The 21799-nt window shown below is 37.6% G+C and overlaps 1 protein-coding gene across 2 annotated transcripts in view; it reads right to left on the bottom strand.

Annotated features, from left to right (window-relative positions):
- The window catches only part of ATG10 (autophagy related 10), a 335179-nt gene that overhangs the window by 3391 nt on the left and 309989 nt on the right, over window positions 1-21799 (bottom strand). The gene's annotated exons all lie outside the window — the stretch shown is intronic.

The following is a 21799-nucleotide window of genomic DNA, read 5'->3' as shown; positions in this document are numbered from 1 at the left end:
CTCTCTCTTTCTCTGTCTCTCCTCTCCCATCTGAAATAAAAGCAGAACCTTGACTTGCCCTAAATGAAAATTTCATCCTTTATAACTTAGAGAAATGAATGAAGGAAATTCTATGCTGGATACGATTCTTATGAACAAGGAGGAACTAATTGCTAATGGGGTTGGGGGGAGAGGGTTGGGAGAGGACGAGATGGAGAGAATTAATGAAAACCTTAGGGAAAAATCACCACTAAATCTTAGAGTTTGTAAAGGACCAAAAAAGGAACCCAGTCTCATAGATTTCAAAGCATTTGTAGAGGGGACAATTAGGAGAGATGAGAATCTCTCAAGAATGAAACACTAAAGTCTTGAGAAATAAACAGTTCCTGTGAGAAGGAAAATGGGTAATTATCTAAAAAGACTAATGTGGATACATAAGGATCTCATCAAACAACTTAGATTCTTAAAAAAATCTGTACAGATGAAAGCAAGAGAGAAAAAGGAGATAACACAAAATCATGGTATGGCTCTTTCAGATTAGTGTTAGAAGCACTAATGGTGGCAAGAAAAGCCCAAAAAAAGGGTGTTTAAAAAAAAAATCCTGTAAAACAGAGTTTCCACTTGGCTCTAGAACCCTTGGCTACCCCAGGATTACTATAGAATATTTTGGCCAATCATAATGATGCAAATATACACTCCTAAACCATGTATTCTCTATGATATACAAAAGAAGAACTATCCATCGGATAGCAAAACATCTCATTGGGACAGAACAGCAAACTAAATAATAGAGGAAATAAAACAACAGAATCATACCCACTTCTGTTCCCCAACCCATCAGCCACACACTAAGGAGTATAATCTCCTATTGACTTCCACCCAGGAGGAAAGATAGTAATGCAGCTAGAACACCTCTGACAGCGACCCCTCAGGGGCAGCAGCTGGCCTCAGGATTTCTTGCCTGTGCCTCGGAGAGCCCCCTTGGTGTGCTGCTGTTGTTGTTGTAGGAGTGGGTCATTGATTAACAGCAACTGATATCTATATGATTCATAAAGTTTGCAAAGCACTTCACAAACACACGGTTCCTTTTGTGACCCACAAGAACAAGTGAAGTTGGTACTACAGACATTAACCTTAATCTACAGATGGGGAAACTGAGGCTCAGAGGTTAAGTGTCTTGCCCATAGTCACACAGCTTGTAAGTGTCAGAGGCAAGATTTGAACTTAGGTCCTCCTGCCTCCAAGACCAGCACTTACACATCAACCCCAACATTAAAAAGTGGCATTCCCCAGAGCTTCCTTTGCCACAACTGCCCCATTCCATCTGGGCAGCTATAATTCAGTGAGCTTCATAAGACCAGGGAGGACAGGTGAGGTGCCAAAGGACTAGAGAAGGACAAATGTTTCCATTTTTTTTAAAGGGAAGAGAGGAGAATCTGCAAATTATAGGCCAATGCACTTGACAATTTGGAATTCTAAATATCTCCCTCTGACAATATTTCACAACTTTTAAAAATATATCATTTTCAGAAACAAAAGAACATCAAAACTATCAGGATTTTTTCCACTGGCATTTTAAAAAAATATCAACTCAGAAGGTAAATTCATGTGAAAATGCTACCATCTGCTGTTGGAAATAATGAACTGATGGGATTCAACAGAGCAAAATATTAATTTGGGAATAGAGAAAGCCAATGCTTTGTATCAATCTTACGATTCAATAAATACTTCTCCTCAAATAAAGTTCTTAGAAATGGTTTTCCATGAAGATAGGAAGGTTAGGCCAGATTCATAGCTCTGAAACACTAGAGAAGTTATATGGGTCCATTCCCTTGTGAAACTTGATTTTGCAATGGTTAAATATCTCCTAAAATAAGCTGGATGCGAATACTGTCTCAGAGCTATTAAATATGATGACCATAAGGAGATAATACAGCACTGACCCTTCTAGATCTCATAAATGCATTGTTCCTTAATTCATTTCTTCACTTTGTTTGCCCTCCAGGAGGGCACAAATGCAATTTCAACTACTGAGCTCTCACACGGCTTTATAAGTCTGCCTTTTGTACTGGGCATATTCTTCAAACAGGGCAGGAAAAGAGCCTTCCATATTCTCTCCTGAACTTGAGGTTGTTCATGTATCAAGATACTCAGTTTCTGGTGGATGGTGGCCTACTTGGCCCCTGCCTCTGATACTTTTTAAATATAGAAAAGAAAGTGGTATAGAGACCTTCTAATCTGCAGCCAAGGCAATGCCTGATAGCCACTCCTTCCCGCCCCTCAGCCACCAGATGGGGTTGCACATACCATGGAATAATAATTGCAGTAGCTAGTAATTTTAGGTTTGCAAAGCACTTGACATATGTTAACTCGTTTTATCCTTATAACAAGACGGGTCTCTCAGTCACAAAAATTACCAATGGGGGCAGGAGCAATTTTCCTCCTCAGCATAAACCAACGGAGAGCAAGACACTTCTGTAGATGTACATGAATCCCCAGTAAGACAGAAGGAATAACAGTTTATAGACTCCCAGATCATCAGAGTTGCAAGGGTCCCTACCAGTCCTCCGCTCCCACATTGTTTTATGGATGCTGCTGCTCACTCAGGCCCAGAGAGATGGAGCAAGGCAATAGCAGGGCTTCCTGAATCCCAGTCCAGCCATCCTTCCTCTCCTTACACTGTGCTGTCTCATGATGTTTTTCCATGACTTCCTCTTTCATTATTGGGATATATTTCTAAAGCTTGAAGAGATCTTAGGAAGCCCTCATTTTACAAATGGAGAAACTGAGTTTCAGAGCAGTGGAGTGGGCCTACTCAAGGTCAAAGAGATAAGAAGCAAAGCTTGGAGTCAAACCCATGCCCACAGTCTTGACTCCAAATCCCATTCTGTTGTCACTACATTGTGCTATCTCATTCATATTCGTTCATTCAACAAAAATTTGTTTTGTGACTACTATGTTGAAAGCATTGTGATAGATTTCATGGGAAATTCAACTGTGTCTGGTTCCTCTTCTCAAAGGGTCTAGTCTGGCAGCAGGAAAAAGGTGGGAAGGAGAAGGGAATAAGCATTTATACAGCACCAACAACCTTAGGAGGTAGATGTTATTATATCCCCATTTTACAGATGAGGAAAACTGAGGCAAATAGAGATTAAGTGACTTGCCCAGGGTCACACAGTTAGTAAGTATCTGAGGCTAGACAAAGGATCAAAGATCTTGAGTTGGAAGGGCCTCAGGAACCATTTAGTCCAATTCCCACCATTTTATAAATAGGGACACTGAGGACCAGGGAAGATAAGTGACTTTGCCAAGGTCACATAAATAGTGTCAGGAAAGATTTGAACCCAGGACCTCTGACTCCAGAGCCAATGCTCCTTCCATTGTACCATGAAACCACGTATCAAATAACCATAATACAAAGGATATGAGATGAGAAAGGCACATATGTTAAAGGATTTCAGAGCAGAGACTACTTATTCCTGTGAAAACCAGAAAAGGTTTTATAGAGGAAATGACATTTGACCTGAGCCTTAAAGGATGGGCAGAATTTTGATGGGCAAAGATGAGAGTAAGGCATTTGGATGAAGTCTCTTGCACAAGGTATATAGAAAAAGAAAAGCATGATGCATATTTTGGGACTACTAAGTAAAGTCGTTCATCTGTAATATAGAGAAGTAGGGGAAGATCTGGCTACACTTGTATTGAACTGAACCTGACAATAGTTAACGGATATGTTCTGAAGATTTTGTGAAAAGAGGAGAGGGAGGAAGAAATAGAATCAAAGATAGGGTAGTGCAGTAGTATGAATGGAGACTGGGTAGAAGGCAGGGCCAGGCCTCATGATCTCAGGCACGGAGGGATTTCTCCGATCCAGCACTACTTCCCTCATGAATTGGTATTTCTAAGAGCAAGACACCTAATAAAAAGGAGGATGGGTAATATTTACAAAGGTAATAACAAAGAAATTGGGTAGAAGAGATAGCTCTGGTACTTTAGAAGCTTGACCCCTATAAGGGACACAGAGAATAAAAAAGGAAAAAGTAAGGGTATGCCCCATGAATCAGAAAATAAAATTCAGAATATAGTATAAAGAAGAGAAATAATGAGGAAGATAAAGCAAAGGAGGACTTTTTAGAAATGGGGGCAGTAAAAGAAAATTACTTAAAATAAGAGTTTGGAGGAGAGAGGAGATGGTAAAGCACTCATTTAACTAGGCAAAAAAAGAGAAGGGACACAAAAGGGAAGAACTTGATGGATACATTTTAAAAAGAAATGAGCAATTTAAGTAAATTCAAAGAACTTAGGATGGAGGCAGACAAATGGGAAATGGGAGAGAAGAAAAGTAGGGAACTAGACTAACATCAAAGCAACATAAACAAAGCTAATGACAGAACCAAAGTACTAATTTAAAGGAAAAAGAGGATAAAAATCATTAAGAAAGAAACAAATGGAAGAAAACCCAAGCTAGCAATCATAACTTTAAATGTAAGTGCATTAAACTATTCAATAAACATGCGAGTGGAAGAATGGGTAAGAAAACAAAATCCAACAATCTACTATATACAAGAAATATGTCTAAAAATAAAGATACAGAAGATGGTGGAGCAAAAGCAAGGACACTTCAAAGTTCTTCAGAATTCCCCTGTAAACAATTTTAAAACGACACCTCAAATTGAATTCTGGAGTGGCAGAACCAACAAAAGATCAGGATGAAACAGTTTTCTAGCCTGAGATAATTTAAGAGGTTGGCAGGAAAGGTGTGTCTCAGTGGGCTGGTGATCCAGCCTTGGGAGCAGGCCACACCCAAACAACGACAGCAGCAGGCTTTGGAGCAGCTGCAGCAGCAGCAAAGTCACAAACTCTCAGCCCACAGACTTAGTAAGGGGGTTGGACAACTGGCTGTGAGGAGGTTATAGGGGACCCTTCGCTGGCATTGGTATCACGACCCTGTTGCATTGCCATATTATAGTTCCAGGTAAGTAGTCTAAGGGTTGGGGGGAGCAGGGAACCTGGTCACATTTCCAGAGTGGAGAAGATTGCTTGTAGTGGCTTGTGGAGGAGCAGGGGCCCTAGTTTCAGGTCCAAGGCAGAAAGAAGCATTGATGTTTGTTACCACAAGAGAGCAGGAGTCCGAGTCAAAATTCCAGGGTCATACGGATCGAAAGCATTTGCAGCCACAGCGGAGCAGGGGCCCTGGTCATAGTTCCAGGGCAGAAAACACGGCTTGTAGTAGCTCATAGACCAGAGCATAGACCACAGCAGTGACTATACCTCTCTTAGATCATCCCCTACCCTCCCCCCCCCAAAAAAAAACACTGAAGAGAAGAACTCCTTAAAGCAGAACTGGCCAAATGGAAGAAAAGTTATGGAAGTTCACCAAAGAAAAGAACTTAAAAAGTAGAACTGACCAAATGGAAAAGGGAGGTACAAAGGCTCACTAAAGAAAATAATTCCTTAAAAATTAGAATTGGGCAAGTGGAAGCTAATAACTCCACGACATCAAGAAACAATAAAACAAAAGGAAGAGAGTGAAAAAATAGCAGAAAATGTAAACTATCTCATTGGAAAAAATAGCTGATCTGGGAAACAGATCCAGGAGAGATAATTTAAGAATTATCAGACTACCTGAAAGCCATGATTAAAAAAGAGAGAGAGAGAGAGCCTAGACAGTATACTGTAAGAAATTCTCAAGTAAAACTGCGCTAGAACCAGAGGGCAAAATAAAATTGAAAGAACCCACTAATCACCCCCTGCCTGAAAGAGATCCCAAAACAAAAACTCCCAGGAATAGTATTGTGAAATTCTAAAGCTCCCAGGTGAAGGAGAAAATATTACAACAGCCAGAAAGAAGCAATTCAAATATTATGAAGCCAGAATCAGGATCACAAAAGATTTAGGATCTTAAAGGATCAGAGGGCTTAGAATGTGATACTCCAGAGGGCAAAGGAACTAGGATTACAACCCAGAATCATCTACTTAGAAAAACTAAATATAATCCTTCAGGGGCAAAAAAGGTCATTTATTTAAATAGAAGACTTTCAAGCATTTCTGATGAAAAGATAGGAGCTGAATAGGAAACCTGACCGAAATACAAAACTCAAGAGAAGCATAAAAAGGTAAACATGAAAGAGAAATCATAAGGGATTCAGTAAGGTCAAACTGTTTACATTCCTATGTTGTAACTCTTAAGAACTTAATCATTATTAGAGCAGTTAGAAGGAGTATGCATAGACAGAAGGCACAGGAGTGAGTTGACGATAATGGGATGATATAGAAAAATAAAATTAAGAGGTGAGAAAGAGGGATGTACTGGGAGAAAGGAGAAGAGAGAGGTAGAATGAGGTAAATTATCTCACATAAAAGAAGTATAAAAGAAGAGATTTTACAGTGGGAGGGGAACCGCTTAAACAACATTTAAACCTTACTCATTGCAACTGGCTCAAAGAGGGAATGACATTACTGACTCAGGCACAGAAACCTGCCTCGCCCTACAGGGAAGTAGGAGGGGAGAGGATAAGAGATTGGGTGGGGTGTTGATATAAGGGAGGGTGGATTGGAGGAGATGGTGGTCAGAAGTAAAACAGACTTCTGAGGAGGGATGAAGTAAAAGGAAAGAGAAAGGAAAATAAATGGGAAAAAACAAGATGGAGGGAAATACCCAGTTAGCAATCATAGGAAGATCATCCTTCCTTTTGAATAGGACCAATGACATCACAGGTGATGTCTTGACTCCTGCGTAAATTGGTTTTCAGTGAGGCAGAGTTGCACAAAGTTGTCAGCCTTACTCTCTCTTCTAGTGTCACTGAAGTCCGGTGGCAAGACAAAAGTCAAGATGAGTGGTGATGGCCAGGGATGCAGTGGATGATTTTGGTGCCTTTGATGTCTGACCAGGCTCTAAGTGCTCCACAGCAACTGCTTCAGCCACTTTCATGGCTGCTGGAACAAACTGTTCTCATCCACTCATTCTGTTGGGAGAAGTCTTCACATGCTTGGGATAGACATCCCCCTAATTCACTGACAAGTTTAAGGACTGCTGGTTACCTTCAACCTAGTTTAGCCCTTCTGCTGAGACCTTTAAAATAATTGCAGACTATATAAAAAACTTGGGAGTCTACTTGCCAAGACAAACCCAGGAACTATACAAACACAATTACAAAACATTTGTTCACACAAATAAATTCTGATCTAAACAATTCTTAAAGTATTAATTGCTCATGGGTAGGCCAAGCCAATATAATAAAAATGACAATTCTATTTAAATTAATTTATTTATTCAATGCCACACCAATCAAACTACCAAAAATTATTTTACAGAGTTAGATAAAATAACAAAATTCATCTGGAAGATCAAAAGGTCAAGAATATCAAGGGAATCAATGAAAAAAACTGTGAAGGAAGGCTGCCTGGCCATACCAGATCTCAAACTGTATTACAAAGTGGTGATCATCAAAATAATCTGCTGCTGGCTAAGAAATTGAGCATAAGAGATTAAGTCCACAATACATATAAGTAATGACCACAGTAATCTAGTGTTTGAGAAATGCAAAGATCCAACATTTTCAGACAAGAACTCACTATTTGACAAAAATTGCTGGGAAAACTGGAAAGCAGTTTGGCAGAAACTAGGTATAGATCAACATTTCACACTGTATACTAAGATAAGGTCAAAAGGCTACATGATTTAGACATAAAGGATAAAATTATGAGCAAATTAGGGAGCATGGAATATTTTACCTGTCAGATCTACAGGTAAGGGAAGAATTCATGACCAAACAAGAGATAAAGAGCAAGATGGGATATAAAATGGATAATTTTGATTACATTAAATTGAAGAATTTTTTTCACAAACAAAACTAATGCAGCCAAGATTGGAAGATAGGAAACTGGGGAAAAAATGTTTACAGAAAGTTCCTCTGATAAAGGATTCATTTCTCAAATATGTAGAGAATGGTCAATTTGTAAGAATACAAGTCATTCCCCAATTGATAAATGGTCAAAAGATATGAACAGGCAGTTTTCAGATGAAGAAATCAAAGTTATCTATAGTCATATGAAAAATGCTCTAAATCACTACTGATTAAAGAAATGCAAATTAAAACAACTCTGAGGTACCACTTCACACCTATCAGACTGGCCAATATGACATAAGGAAAATGACAAATGTCGGAGGAGATATGAAAAATCAGGATGCACTGTTGGTGGGGTTGTAAATTGATCCAACCATTCTGGGGAGCAATTTGGAACACACCCTTTGGCCCAGCAATATCACTCCTAGGTCTGTACCCTAAAGACGATTTTTTTTAAAAAAAAAAAGGAAAAGGACCTATATGTACAAAAATACTTACTGTAGCTCTTTTTTGTGGTGGCTAAGACTATGAAATGGAGGGGATGACCATCAATTGGGGAATGGCTGAACAAATTATGGTATATGATTGTGACAATACTATTGTACTATAAGAAATGACAAGCAGGATGCTTTCAGAACAACCTGGGAAGACTTATATAAACTGATTGCAAAGCAAAGTGAGAAGAACTAAGACAACACTGTACACAGTAACAGCAATATTATACGATAATCAACTGTGAATGACTTAGTTATTCTCAGCAATACAAGGATCCAAGACAATCCTGAAGGACTTATGATGAAAAATGCTACCTACTTACAAAGTAGCAAAGAACTGATGGCATCTGAATGCAAATAGAAGCATAGTTTTTAAAACTTTCTGTTTCTTTTTTTTGTCTGTGTTTTCTTTTGCAACATGGCTAATATAGAATATGTTTTGCATGACTGCACACGTATAATTTATATCAAATTGCTTGCCTTCTCAAGGAGGTGGGAGAGAGAATCAGGAACTCTAAATTTTAAAAAATTGAATACTAGAAGTTGTTTTTACATGTCATTGAAAAAATGAATATAAACATCAAAATAAATAAATCTGTTTATCACAAATGTTTATTTAGAAAATCACAAAATGTTTATAAAAAATAAAGATACAGAATGAAATTGAGAGTTTGAACTAAGTTTACTTTGCTTCATATTAATCCAAAAAAGTGAAAGTTACAATCATATTCTCAGATAAGTAAAAAAAAATAACATTATGAGAGATAACTAGGGAAATGGCATTATGTTTAAAGCAACTATTGATAAGGCACCAATATCAATACTAAACATATATGGACCAAATTGCATTGAATTACACATTCAGGAAGGAAAAGTTAATTAAAATGTAAAAAAGTCATAGTAACATGACAATTGTATGAAATTTTAATGTTCTTCTCTCAGAGCTGGACAGACCTAACGGAAGGATTTTTTGAAAAGGAAAATATAGAAGTGAACAAACTTGGAGAATTAAGTACAGAAAGATTTATGATATCTTTTGAATGGGAATGTTAAAGAACATCTATTTCTTTGAAGCACATAATGCCTTTAAAAAGTAGGCCATTGCTAGGGCAAAAAGAAATGATAAACAAATGCAAAAAGCAAAAATCCTAAACACATCTTCTATAGAACATAAGGCAAAAAAGAAAATCAAGATGGAGAACAAAAACAAAAGATAATGATATAGATAGAGATTTAACAATGACATCCTGGATAATGAGGGAGTCAAAGAACAAATCATAGACGCAATTAATAACTATGTGAATGATAATAATCTTGATGAGATAGCATGCTGAAATTTTCCAGGATACTGCTAAACCAACCCTAAGAGGAAAGATATATTTCTGAAAACAGAAAAAAATGAATTAATTGAAGCAATTTAAAAACCAGAAAAACAAAATTTAAAAATCCATATCAGTCACCAAAAAATTGAAAGCAAAAAGGTTACAAATTAATAAACAAAACTAAAAGCCAGTTCCTTAAAAAAAATAACAAAATTGACAAATCCTTAAAAGAAGACAGATGAAAATAAAATTACCAAAATAAGAAAACGAATAAGGAGAAATCATAACAGAGAAGTAAGAAGAACTATTAATACCCATTACATACAATCATATATGCCAGTAATACTGAGAATTTTGAGGAAAATTAAAATCATGCTGTATCTTTTAATAGCCAATTCTACTCTGTAATTGATCCTATTCCCCATTTTGTTAAACCCCATTTCTCAATGCAGCTCAAAAGGCTGGTCTCTCCCAGTCAGAGCTAAAGACTTGATTGAATAGCGTGATCACTCCTAGCTGCTCCTTCCCACTCCCCCCAACATCTGCTTGCTAACCAGTTTAACCTGGGACCTTTGCTTTGTTTACCTGTAAATAAAGAACCAGCCTAGGGCCCCTGCCCAAGGGACAGCTCTCCTGTCCTTGTCTCTCTTTGTCAAAATTAGAGATGAGTTGGTCTCCCCGAGGGGATGGCTAATAGGGTGACCCTGATGGGGTGGTTCAGATTTTCTAGCCAAGATCACTAGAAGTAGTTGAGGCACATAAAACAATTAACGTTCCTTAACTGTCAGAGAGGGTGTGATCAGCCTCACCTGAAGCCCATTCCACTTTCCTGAGCAGTAGCTAATTGTAAGGCTTACCAGCTACCCGGATTTCTCTCCCTCCTCTACAGTCTCAATAAAAATGGTCTTTTCCATGCCATACCATTGTCCCTGGCTTTGCTGAGGTGCCAGTGCCTGGAAATCTTGCCTCAGTTTCAAGTTACTCACCATAATTTAAAAGAAATGAAGGATTACACTTGAATGAACAGAATATAAAAGAGATTTAAATTTCATTTCAGAAAATGAAATTGAACTAGACATAAATGAACTACCAAGGTGGGGGGGGGGCGGAACTCTTAGTTTTGTCAGGTTTATGGGTGACTTCTATTAAACATTTAAAGTTAATTCGTATACTACAAAAATTATTTTCAAAAATTGAAGAAGAAAACACTCATGATGGTTAATACGCATGAATAGTTCTCAATCAACCAACAAGCATTTATTAAACACCTATAGTGTATCAGGTACTATTTTATGTACTGAAGATACAAGTACATACATAGCTTCTTATGAAATAGATATCAGATAATTTGGCAGGAAAGGCATTAGGAATTGAAGTCTGTCAGAAAAGTTTTCATTTTTAAGGTGGTCCCTGAGCTAAACACTGAAGGAAAATAGGGATTCTGAGACAGGTAAGTGAGGAGGGAATGCCTTCCAGGCACTGGATATAACCAATGCAATCACAGACACACGATATGGAATACTGTGTATGAGGACAGCATGTAGGCCAGTGTGGCTGGGCCATAAGGTACATGAAAGGGAGTAATGTATAATAAGGTTGGAAAGGTAGATTGGGGCTAGGCTGGGAAAATCTTTAAATGCCAAACAAAAAGGCTTATATATGACCCTGGAAGTAACAGGAAGCCCCTGAGCAGGAGAGTAAGACAGTCAGAATTGTGCTCCAGGAAAATCACTTTGGAAACCATGTGGTGTTAAAATTAATTGTCTGAAATAGAAAACAATTCTGTGGCAGAAAGCTTCCCAGTAATGATTGAATAGTAACAGTCAATATGTTACCATTAAGTCAGGTCAATTAATCCCTCAATAATTGGTGACCAAAGAACGATTTACAAGGCTTACTTTTATAACAGAAAATAGGAATTAAAATTACAGCAATCTTAGGAAACTTGTTTTGAATGTAATTCAATTGGACAAGGTGGATCATCTGACTATTTTACTCCAATCAGTGCAGACAGTTTTTTCTAGTTTGGCTGAGAGGAGAGCTATAGAATGATAGCTTAAGGGAATACTTAGTGGTTGTGAGGGTTTTTTCCCCTCTAAGGATGAGGCAAATTTGAGCATCTTTGTACAGGGTGATCCTAAAGTCAGGACACATAGGAAAACTGATGGCAATGTGGAGTTATTGCATTGAGTTCACGTGAATCGTGCAAAGTGCATTAACCTTTGCATCACAAATGATGGAAATCATATTGAAGATGTTATCTGTTAAAATTCCAATTAAATAAAATGTGGTTGAAAATTTCATTCATTTCGTTTCTTGAAAATATGCATTTTTGCCTATGTGTCCAGACTTTAGGAACACCCTATAGGAAGCAGGAAAGGACCAAACAGTAAGGGAGAGGTTAGAGAGAATAGGGGGAGGATTACAAAGCCAATCTCCTGCAGACAATGGGGAGGAATGGGATATTCTCAAAATAAGAACTGCAAACTATCACAGAGCATATGTACCCCAGATCACTAATAATTAGAGAAATGAAAATGAAAGTGATTCTCATACCCAGCAAATTGACAGGGAGAACAAAAATCAGTGTTGGGAAGGCTGTGATAAAATAGATATATAATTGGTGGAGCCATAAATTGATCCAACCATTCCAGAAAGCAACTTGAAATTATGCTAAGAAAATTATTAAAATGTCCATTCCCTTTGACCCAGACATCCCACTGCTAGGTGTATAACCAAAGGAGGTCAACGACAAAAAGAAAGATCCTATATAAAGGGAAATTATTCATAACAGCACTTTTTGTAGTAGCAAAGAACTAAAAACAATGTCAGCCGATAAGCATTTATTAGATACCTACTACGTGCCAGGCACAAAGAAATGCAAAAGACAGTCCTTGACTTCAAGGAGCTCACAAGCTAATGGGAGAGACAAAGAAGACAACACATTTGTACAAACAAACTATAAACTGGATAAACAGGAAATAATCAACAGAGGGAAGGAACTAGAATTAAGAGGGAATGGAAGAGGTTTCCTGTAGAAGGCAGGATTTCAGTTGAGACATGAAGGAATCCAGGGAAGCCAAAAGGAGGAGATGAGAAGGGAAAAATTTCAGGCATAGGGAATAGCCAGAGAAAATGTCCAGAGTCAAGGGATGGAATATCTTGTTCAGAGAATAGCAAGAAAACCAGCAGCATTGGATCAAAAAATATGTGTGAGGGGAGAAGGTGTAAGAAGATTGGAAAGGTGAGGAAGGAGAAAGTGTAGCTAATGAAGGGCTCTGAACGCTGAAAAGAGGATTTTGTATTCAATTTTGAAAATGAAAGGGAGCCACTGGAGTTTTGTGAGTCATAGGGGTGACATAATTGGGCTGGTACTTTAAGAGAATTACTTTGGTGGCTGAATGGAGGATGGATTGGAGAGGGAGGAGACTTATGGTAGGCTGACCAACCAGAAGGCTAGTGCAATAGTCTAGATGTGAGGGACTGAGGGCTTGCACTAGCGAGATGACAGGATTAGAAGAGAGAAGGGGCCACATTTGAGAGATGTTACAGAGGTGAAATCGACAGGCCTTGGCAACATATTGGATGTGGAAGGTAAGAGATAATTTAGGATGACATCTAGGTTGTGAGCGTGGAGGAACAGGAGGATGGTGGAACAGGAAAAAACTAAACAAGTTGTGGTACACAAAAGTAACAGACTGCAGAAATTAATGAATGTGAACATTTTAAAGAAGCATGGAGAAACTTTTATGACTTGCTAGAAAATAAACAGAACTAGGAAAATAATGTACACGACTACAATAACGTAAATGAAAAGAGCGACGACAACAACAAAAGGAGACTGAACACTATGTATGAACACTTTATAATGACCAAGATTAGCCCTAGAGAACAAATGAGCAAATGCACCTCCTTTCCTCCCTTACAGAGAGGTAGGAGACCATGGGCATGGAACATTTCCGATACTGTCATGTTCGGTTGATGTGTCGGTTAGTTTTGCTAAATGATTTTTTTCCTTTTTTTTTAAGAACAGATGGCCCAGTTGGGTAGGAGAGCTGGGGATGAATATTTAGAAATGAAAGGGGAGAAAAAAAGTTGAATTAAAAATTTTAAAGAGTAAAATAGCTGCAACAAAAGCTTGATTAGTTGAATTTATTTTTAATATTAAGTTTATAATTTTTTTTAATAAGAGAATTAGTTTTGTAGTCAGAGGACTTGGGTTCAAATTCCAAGCTTGTTACTTATTACTTGGGTGACCTTAGGAAAGTTAGATAATGCCTTTGAAACTCAGTTTCCTCAACTGCAAAATAAAGGAGTTACATTCCATAATCTTTAAGGTTCTTTCCAACTTTAAATACTGTTATCCAAACATTAGCAAGGAAAAGGGCCACCCATTCCTGAGAGGCGAAAGCAAAAGAAGAGTAAATGAGTGATATCATATAGTGGGTTTGTGAAGTATATAGTAAGGAAGAGCAGTGACAGAGGAGAGCTGGACACTGAGGAGAGAAAAGGACGTTTGAAACAGTCACCGAGGGAAGGAAGAATAAAAGTGAAGGTCGAGTTATGATTAGAGAATGTGCATGTTCAGTGGAACCAGTCAATGCCAGTATTGAGCAGCTTTACTCTAGAAGCTTATAGGAGAAGAAAGGTAAGAGTAATCTGGGGTTGAGGACTGGTAAGGCTAGACCAGCAGTAATACAAATGAGCAAAGCAATCAAGGATGTCTTGTGCAGACATGCAAGACATACTGGATCAAAAGGATTATAGAAGAACAAGGACATACAAGAACAAGGTATAGTTGAATTGGGAGGTGAGAGAAGGGGAAAACAAGGCCTGGGGTTTATAGGAGGTTCAGGATAGTATTGTCAGAAAGAGGAATTTTGGAATGCTTAATTTGCATCTCAGTTTCCTCATTTGTAAAATGACAGGGTTGGAGATAATGGCCTCTCAAGCCCCTCCCAGTTCTAAATCCAGTATTCTATGAACCTATGAATGTCAGAATTATGGAGACGGCACAGTTATGAGTGATGGTGAGACCTATAGTGTTAACTAAGGAAAAACTTGCTAACAATTAGAGCCATCCTGAAGTATAACAGACTAGGGAGGTAATAAGTTCCCATCTTCACTAGAAGTGTTCAAAGATGTCTACTTTTTAGGAATGGTGTAGAAGAGGTTTTTGTTACAGTATGGGTTGGACTAGATGTTTTCTGAATTTGCTTCAAAATCAGATTCTGCAATTCTGTGAAATAACACTTGTTTGTTACAGACTTATCAGAAAGTATAACAACAAAAATATAAAGTTTATTGAAAAAACTTAAGAAGTTTCAGGTAGATGTCTATCAAGGACAGTAACTGCTATATAATTAGCTCAGAATAAGCTATCCTTGCCACAACTATTAATAAAAGGGAAGAAATATTTGATCCTAAAAGTACTCACTGAATTTTATAAAGTATTAAATTATGACCCACTATAACATAATACACACTAATATTTCAGTTCATCATGAAATAATTCTTTGATGCTGTCTAATCCTATTAGGAAAGAACAACAAAAAAGCAAACCAATTACTTAAGAATTTTAAAAAGCTAATCAAAGCTTTCATCCAGAGAAAATGAGAAAATCCCAGGCTCAGACTCACTTAGTATATTGATGTGGTATCTGAATAGGAGAAAGAAAAACAAAATATGTCCAAAGGGGAAAAAATAAAACCTCACATCACAGTGAATGTACTTTAAATTTCTGACTCTAAGTTTTGTTAAATTCCATTAAAAATTTTTAAAACTTCTTTGTTTTGGTGGAATAAAAGCTCTCTTAGAAATGAGCTTAGAGAATTATTTGCTCTTCTGGAAGCTGTATGCACACACTGTTGCTGGAATCAGCCTCAAGGGAAGAGTAGTGTCAGTGTACGTAGACAGAAAAGGATCCTGGACATAGGTAGGATCCTAGATTAAAAAAGAAGGTACAAGGTGCTGAAAGAGAAGTTGAAGTGAGGAAGCTCTCCCTGAAGCAATGAGCAAAGGGCAAGTGAGGGTGGGGAACCTGTGGCCTGGAGGCCACATGTGGCCCTCTAGGTTCTCAAGTGCAGTCCTTTGACTGAATCAAAAGACCTAGAAAGCCACATGGCTTCGAGGCTACAGGTTCCCCACTCCTGAGGTAGGTCATTCCTCTCAAATTTGGAAGCCAAGTAATGGTTCCTTGGCCACTTAGAGAAGCCCAAACAAGCTTGACCATAATAGCATCACTGGATTTGGTGGCTTATGCCTGCAGTACTTATCTTTCTATGACTCTGTAGAATAATATCAGCTCCAATTTATATAAAATTTTAGTTTGTACAATATTTTCTTCACAATAACTCTGTGAAGCTTTGATTAGAGAAATGCAAATTAAAACAATTCTGGGGTATCACGTCACACATCAAAAATGACAAATGTTAAAGGGGATGAGGGAAAATAGGTACACTAATGAACTCCTGGTAGAGTTGGGAACTGGTCCACCCACTCTGGAGAATAATTTGGAACTATACCCAAAGGGCTATAAAACTGCGCATACCCCTTGACCCAACTAGATCTATACCCCAAAGAGATTAAAGAAAAAGAAAAAGAATCCATATGCATGGGAATATTTATTGCAACTCTTTCTGTGGGCTAAAAACCTGGAAATCAAGGGAATGCTCATCAACTGGGGAATGCCTGAAGAAGTTGTATTACATGATTATGATAGAGTACTATTGTGCTTTAGGGCAGGTACGTGACACAGTGGGTTGAGCACTGGGCCTGGAGTCAGGAAGACCCGACTACAAATCAGGTCTCTGACAATTACTACCTTTGTGACTGTGGGCAAGTCACATAACCCTGTTTGCCTCAGTTTCCCCATTTGTAAAATAAGCTGGAGAAGGAAATGGTGAACCATTCTAGTATCTTTGCCAAGGAAACCCCAAAAGGGGTCACAAAGAATTGGACATGACTGAAAACAACTAAACAACAACTATTATACTATAAGAAATCATGAGAATGGTTTCACAAGAACCTGGAAAGACCTATGTGAACTGATGCAAAATGAAGTGAACCAAAAACCAGAACCAAAAGATCATTGTACACAGTAACAGTAATATCGTAATGATGATCAACTGTAAAAGACATAGATTCTCTGACCAAGACAATGATTCAAGACAATTCCAAAGGACTCATGATGAAAAATACTATCCACCTTCAGAGAGAGAACTGATGAACTCTGAGTGCAAACTAAAGTATAATTTTCTCTATTTTTCTTCCTTTCATTTTTGCGATATGGCTAATGTGAAAATGTGGTTTGCATCACCATACATGCATAATTGACATCAAATTGCTTGCTTTTTCAGTGAGTGGGGGAAGAAAGGGAGATAAGGAATTTAGAACTCAAAATCTAAAAAGAAAAAAATATTAAAAACAAATAATTAATATAATAAAATTTTAAAGAAAGAAAACACAATAACTCTGAAGGAGGCACTGCAAGTGTTGTTACCTCCATTCACAGAGGAGGAAACCAAAGCTCAGCAAACACACAGCTTAGGCCTGACTTGAGTTTCTCCTTGTTTGGGGCTCTCCCACCACCTTGGTTTACAATATCCTCTTCTGCTCCTCTGGTGCTTGTGATTCAGAACCTTATCTAGGCAAAATGCCCTTTCCTAGGCTACCTTTAATTCCTAATCTGCTCAGTTCTAACCTTCCGCAGTCCCTATCCTCCTTCTGTCCTACCCTTATACTTTGTTCTATGGAATTTCTCCTCTATTGTTCACTCCCTCCCTCTCCATCCTTTGCTACCCTCTCTCTACTGCTAACTTCTTCCACCATCATGCCTCCTCTCACTCCACCGAGAAGAGAAATAGTTGTTTCATATTTTTAGTTCCAGACTTCCTGTTAATTCCATACTCTTCCCTCTACTGACTTCTCCTCTGAAGTTCAACATTACCCAAATGAAATAATATATATAAAAAGTACTATGTAAACCTTAATGTATTTGTGGGCTATCACTACCCAATTATATCATCTTGTCCAGATCTTTGTTAAGGTCACACACCACCATCCAGGTCATTCTTCCTCCTTCTTTACCGAGTTTAACACCTGCCTCTCAGTCTTCCGCTGTCTCAACATTGGTGACCTCAATATTCATGCTGACACACTGGCTTCTCATTTAATCAATCTCTTAAATTACTATGATTTCTGTCTCCTGTAACCCAAATCTTAAGAGACATTATCTGAGCTAGCACACTAAATCTGACCAAATTAAAAAGAAATCCATCAAAACCTTTATAATTTCTAGTTCAATAAATGTTTTTTGAGTGCCTTCTATATTCTAGGCACTGTGCTAAACATTGGAGATACAAAGAAAAGCAAAATACAGTCCATGCTCTCAGAGAGCTCATAGTTTAATGGGGGAGACAACATGCAAACAAACTATATACAAACTACAGCTCAGATTGGAGATAATCAACAAGAGGAAGGCATTAGAATTAAAGGGGAATCAGGAACAGCTTTTTGTAGAAGTTGGGATTTAACTGAAACTTTAAGGAAGCCAGGGTAGCTACAATGCAGAGATAAAGGAGGACAGCCCGTGAAAATGCCCAGAGTTGAGAGATGGAGTGTCTTCCTCAAGGAACACAGCATCAACAAAATGGTTCTCTAGGTACATTAATAATTAGAAATGTTAATATAGAATAACAACAGAAATAGGTCAAATTGTGATTTATCTGAATTATCCTGTTAGAAATATATCAGCCCACATTCCTTAAAAATATATTTAAAGGGCATGACTAAAATCTTAACTTCTTAAACTACCAGACATAAGGAAACTTCTCTCGAATAGAACTTCTGTATTCTTCCTCTGACTATAATAATCCTGTTAAGGTCAAGTACAAGACTTTAGGCTCAAACTTCTAAGAACTAATCTTATTATATTTTTATCTTAAAGCAAAACAAACCAGAAGCCTGTGATTTCCAAGTCTTAATTCATTTCTGCTACCACTATATTACACAATGGTGACAATTTTATGGCCTGTTAAGTCTATTTCTAAGATATACACTCTGGCAAGTGAAACTACTTGGGAGTAGGTATCCTGGTGCATCAGCTACTGGAAAATTCAAGAGTCCTACAGGGATTTTCAAGAACAAATTTACAAACAAAAACACAACCCGATTTATTGGTAACCAGGAATTAACGTCTGGCAACTGTCACACAGGAATATACTTTCTGTGCAACATAGAAGAAATTACAAGTCTATTACTATAATTACTGTCTTGAGTGATAGAGAACAGAATTTTCTTGGTATGAAAAACAGACAGATGATTCTACTATATAATTACAAAGGGCTAAGGAAGTAGTCACCCTCCTAAAATCTAACACAATTCATTTCTTTAGATAACTACATACACATTTTAACTCCTACAATTAGATGAGTTTATCACTATGGATCCTACTAGCATTGTGCTTTTTCTCCCTGCCCCTTGCCCAAGTTCTTTGAAAAAAAGATTTTTTTTTTGTTGCCTCAGCTCTTCTTATCAGTTCTTTAAATTAAAAATGCTTTTCTCTGTGTAAATTTATTTAGGGAAAAAAAAGACTTCATTTGAAAAGTTCCTAAGGACTATACAAACCAAATAATGCCATCTGTTATTATCCTTTCAAAAATGAAAAATGTGTGGTAAGGGTATGACCTACAAAAGCATAGCTACACAAAGATTCCTCCTACCCTCTCGCCTCTGACACACATTTTTCAAATTGCTAATAATTCAAACTCAGATATCGGGGGAAAATATCTACCTAAAGCTATCTGAAAGAAATATAGAATTCTAAAGTACAGCTTTCATTGTATATGACATTCATTCAACTATAAGTAACTACTATGTGCCAGGCTCTGTGCTTGTTGCTGAGGTGGGGAGAACAAAGATAAAAAATATTAACATAATTTTAATATACTTCTCCTATACCTCAATGGATCCACAATCTCTAAGATAGGGGTACTTCTTGTCATTGGGCATATATCAATGACCATCGATGACATCTTACTCTGTGTAACTTTGTTCATATCTTCCCACAAATCCTCTATAGGATGTCTATCCAATGTGTACATGGATCTTAACATACTCTCTCTCAGTACATTACTAGGCTACATCCTTTTCTGGTCATATATCTCTTGGATGATATCTTTCCTATTCCATCCGGAATACAAATCACCTTCCTTATGCCTACTACTGTATGTCTCTCACTTTGAATGACAGGTAATTTTGATACTTTGGAAACTGGGTAATCCATGATTTGCAACCACATAGCAACACTGAAGGAATACTGGTGTTAAAAAAAATAGTCCTAGGTTTCAGGGAATGGTTTGGAGTAATGACTTCACAGCTCTGCACATTTCTCAAATGCAATCCAATTAACCCTTCTCTTTTTATTTGGTTCTGGACTCAGGTCATATTCCATCTGTTGCGCTTGCCCAAGATAAGCATATTGCTGGACAAACGCTAACCAACTACATCTCAAATACTGAAGACTACCTATTGTCCAGACTATTTGTTTTTTTCCATCATGTATAGTAAGAGATCATATCCCATAAAGCCTAGGCTAGTTTTTCCTTAAAGATACCGAAACTGTCCACAAGACTTAATTTGTCCAGGGCACTAAATTGCAAACCACTGATACAGCTTCCCGGAGTTCCTTCCTCCAGATTAATACCCATGTGCCACCATGGCAAATGGAGAGGTTGGGAGGAACGCCCAACTGAGTCAATGCTGTATCTTTGAGGAATGTCCTCTCCTTGCTATAGCTAAGTAAATTTCCTTTGTTAACTGCTAGATGGTCTATGGGGGTCTCATTTCATTCCAGTTTGGAACCTGAACCACTGGACCAGCCTGAGCAAGTCCTGGCCTACCACATAAGGCTAAACTCTTTTAAGAGCTTATGAATCTCATTTAAGAGGCTCTGAAGTGCTCCAGGGCTTGAAGCAGTCAACACAATATTGTCTACAAACAGGTGCATATGGAGTACCTCACCATCTATAGAGAATCTTCCATTTGGAATCTTTGTTGGACATCTCCTAAGACAGGGGCAATCACCTTGATGAGTATATACAGGATGTCCATAAAGTCTGTGTGCAATTTAAAACAGCTGTAACTTTGTAACTATGTGATAGAAAGAATCTGTAACAAAGATTAGAAAGCTTGATGTATACAGTTTATTTTTGTCTTTAGAAAATTTGTTTATTTTTATTTTTAGAATTTTAACTTAAAAATTACTTATTTTTCAGGATTACTGTTGACCCATGGCTTCACTAGAAGAGAAAGTAAACTGTGTTCTTTGGTTGGCTGAACTAAAATCTCCCACTGCTGCCCAAAGTCTACCATTTTCTTGGCCTTCATGTTCGCCAGGTTTGACTCCATTGAATTTCTTTTTGTGGGGACATGTGAAAACTAATGTTTATTCAATCAAGCCTCATTCTAAAGATGACTTGCAAGCTAGGATAACTGATGTGATTGCTGGCATTACTGAGAATCAGCTTGAAAATGTTTTCCACGAACTACAGAATCGTATTACCCTTTGTATTAGTAATGATGGTGGACATGTTGAAAATTAACAAGAACAATAAAAAATGAAGTGTTTCTTCTTTCTTTTAGAGCTTTTTACAGATTCTATCATAAATAGTTACAAAGTTACAACTATTTTAAATTGCACACTGACTTTATGGACACCCTCTATATATTCCTGTTTTATGCATCATCTGACAGTAATAATCAAAAGATAACTGAACCAAGTGACCTCTAATATTGCATTTATTAAGGAATCATCTATGATAATAAATGCATGGGAGACATCTTGTTGCAGGAAAACCTTTAGGGTTGTACTGGGCTCTAGTCACACAATTTTCTTTTTTTTTTCCTTTAAAGCGTGCACTTTTATTTGAACTGGTCTTAAGTCAGCGTAAAGGTAAAGATCCTCTCCTCCCCCAAGTACTGGCACCAATCTCAAAAAACTCGCAGGGAGACCGTAAAGTCTTCATTCACATCTATGTTGGGGGCAGGGAGGGAATTTAGGGGGCCATTCATTATGGCCGACAATTTTAAAAAAAGGAACAAGTATTAAGGAGGAAGATACAAAAAGTTTTTTTGTTTTTTAAAGGATTACATAATT

Source organism: Trichosurus vulpecula, chromosome 1 (genome assembly GCF_011100635.1).
Source record: "Trichosurus vulpecula isolate mTriVul1 chromosome 1, mTriVul1.pri, whole genome shotgun sequence".
Lineage (NCBI taxonomy): Eukaryota > Metazoa > Chordata > Mammalia > Diprotodontia > Phalangeridae > Trichosurus > Trichosurus vulpecula.
This window is presented reverse-complemented; position numbering and strand designations above follow the sequence as displayed.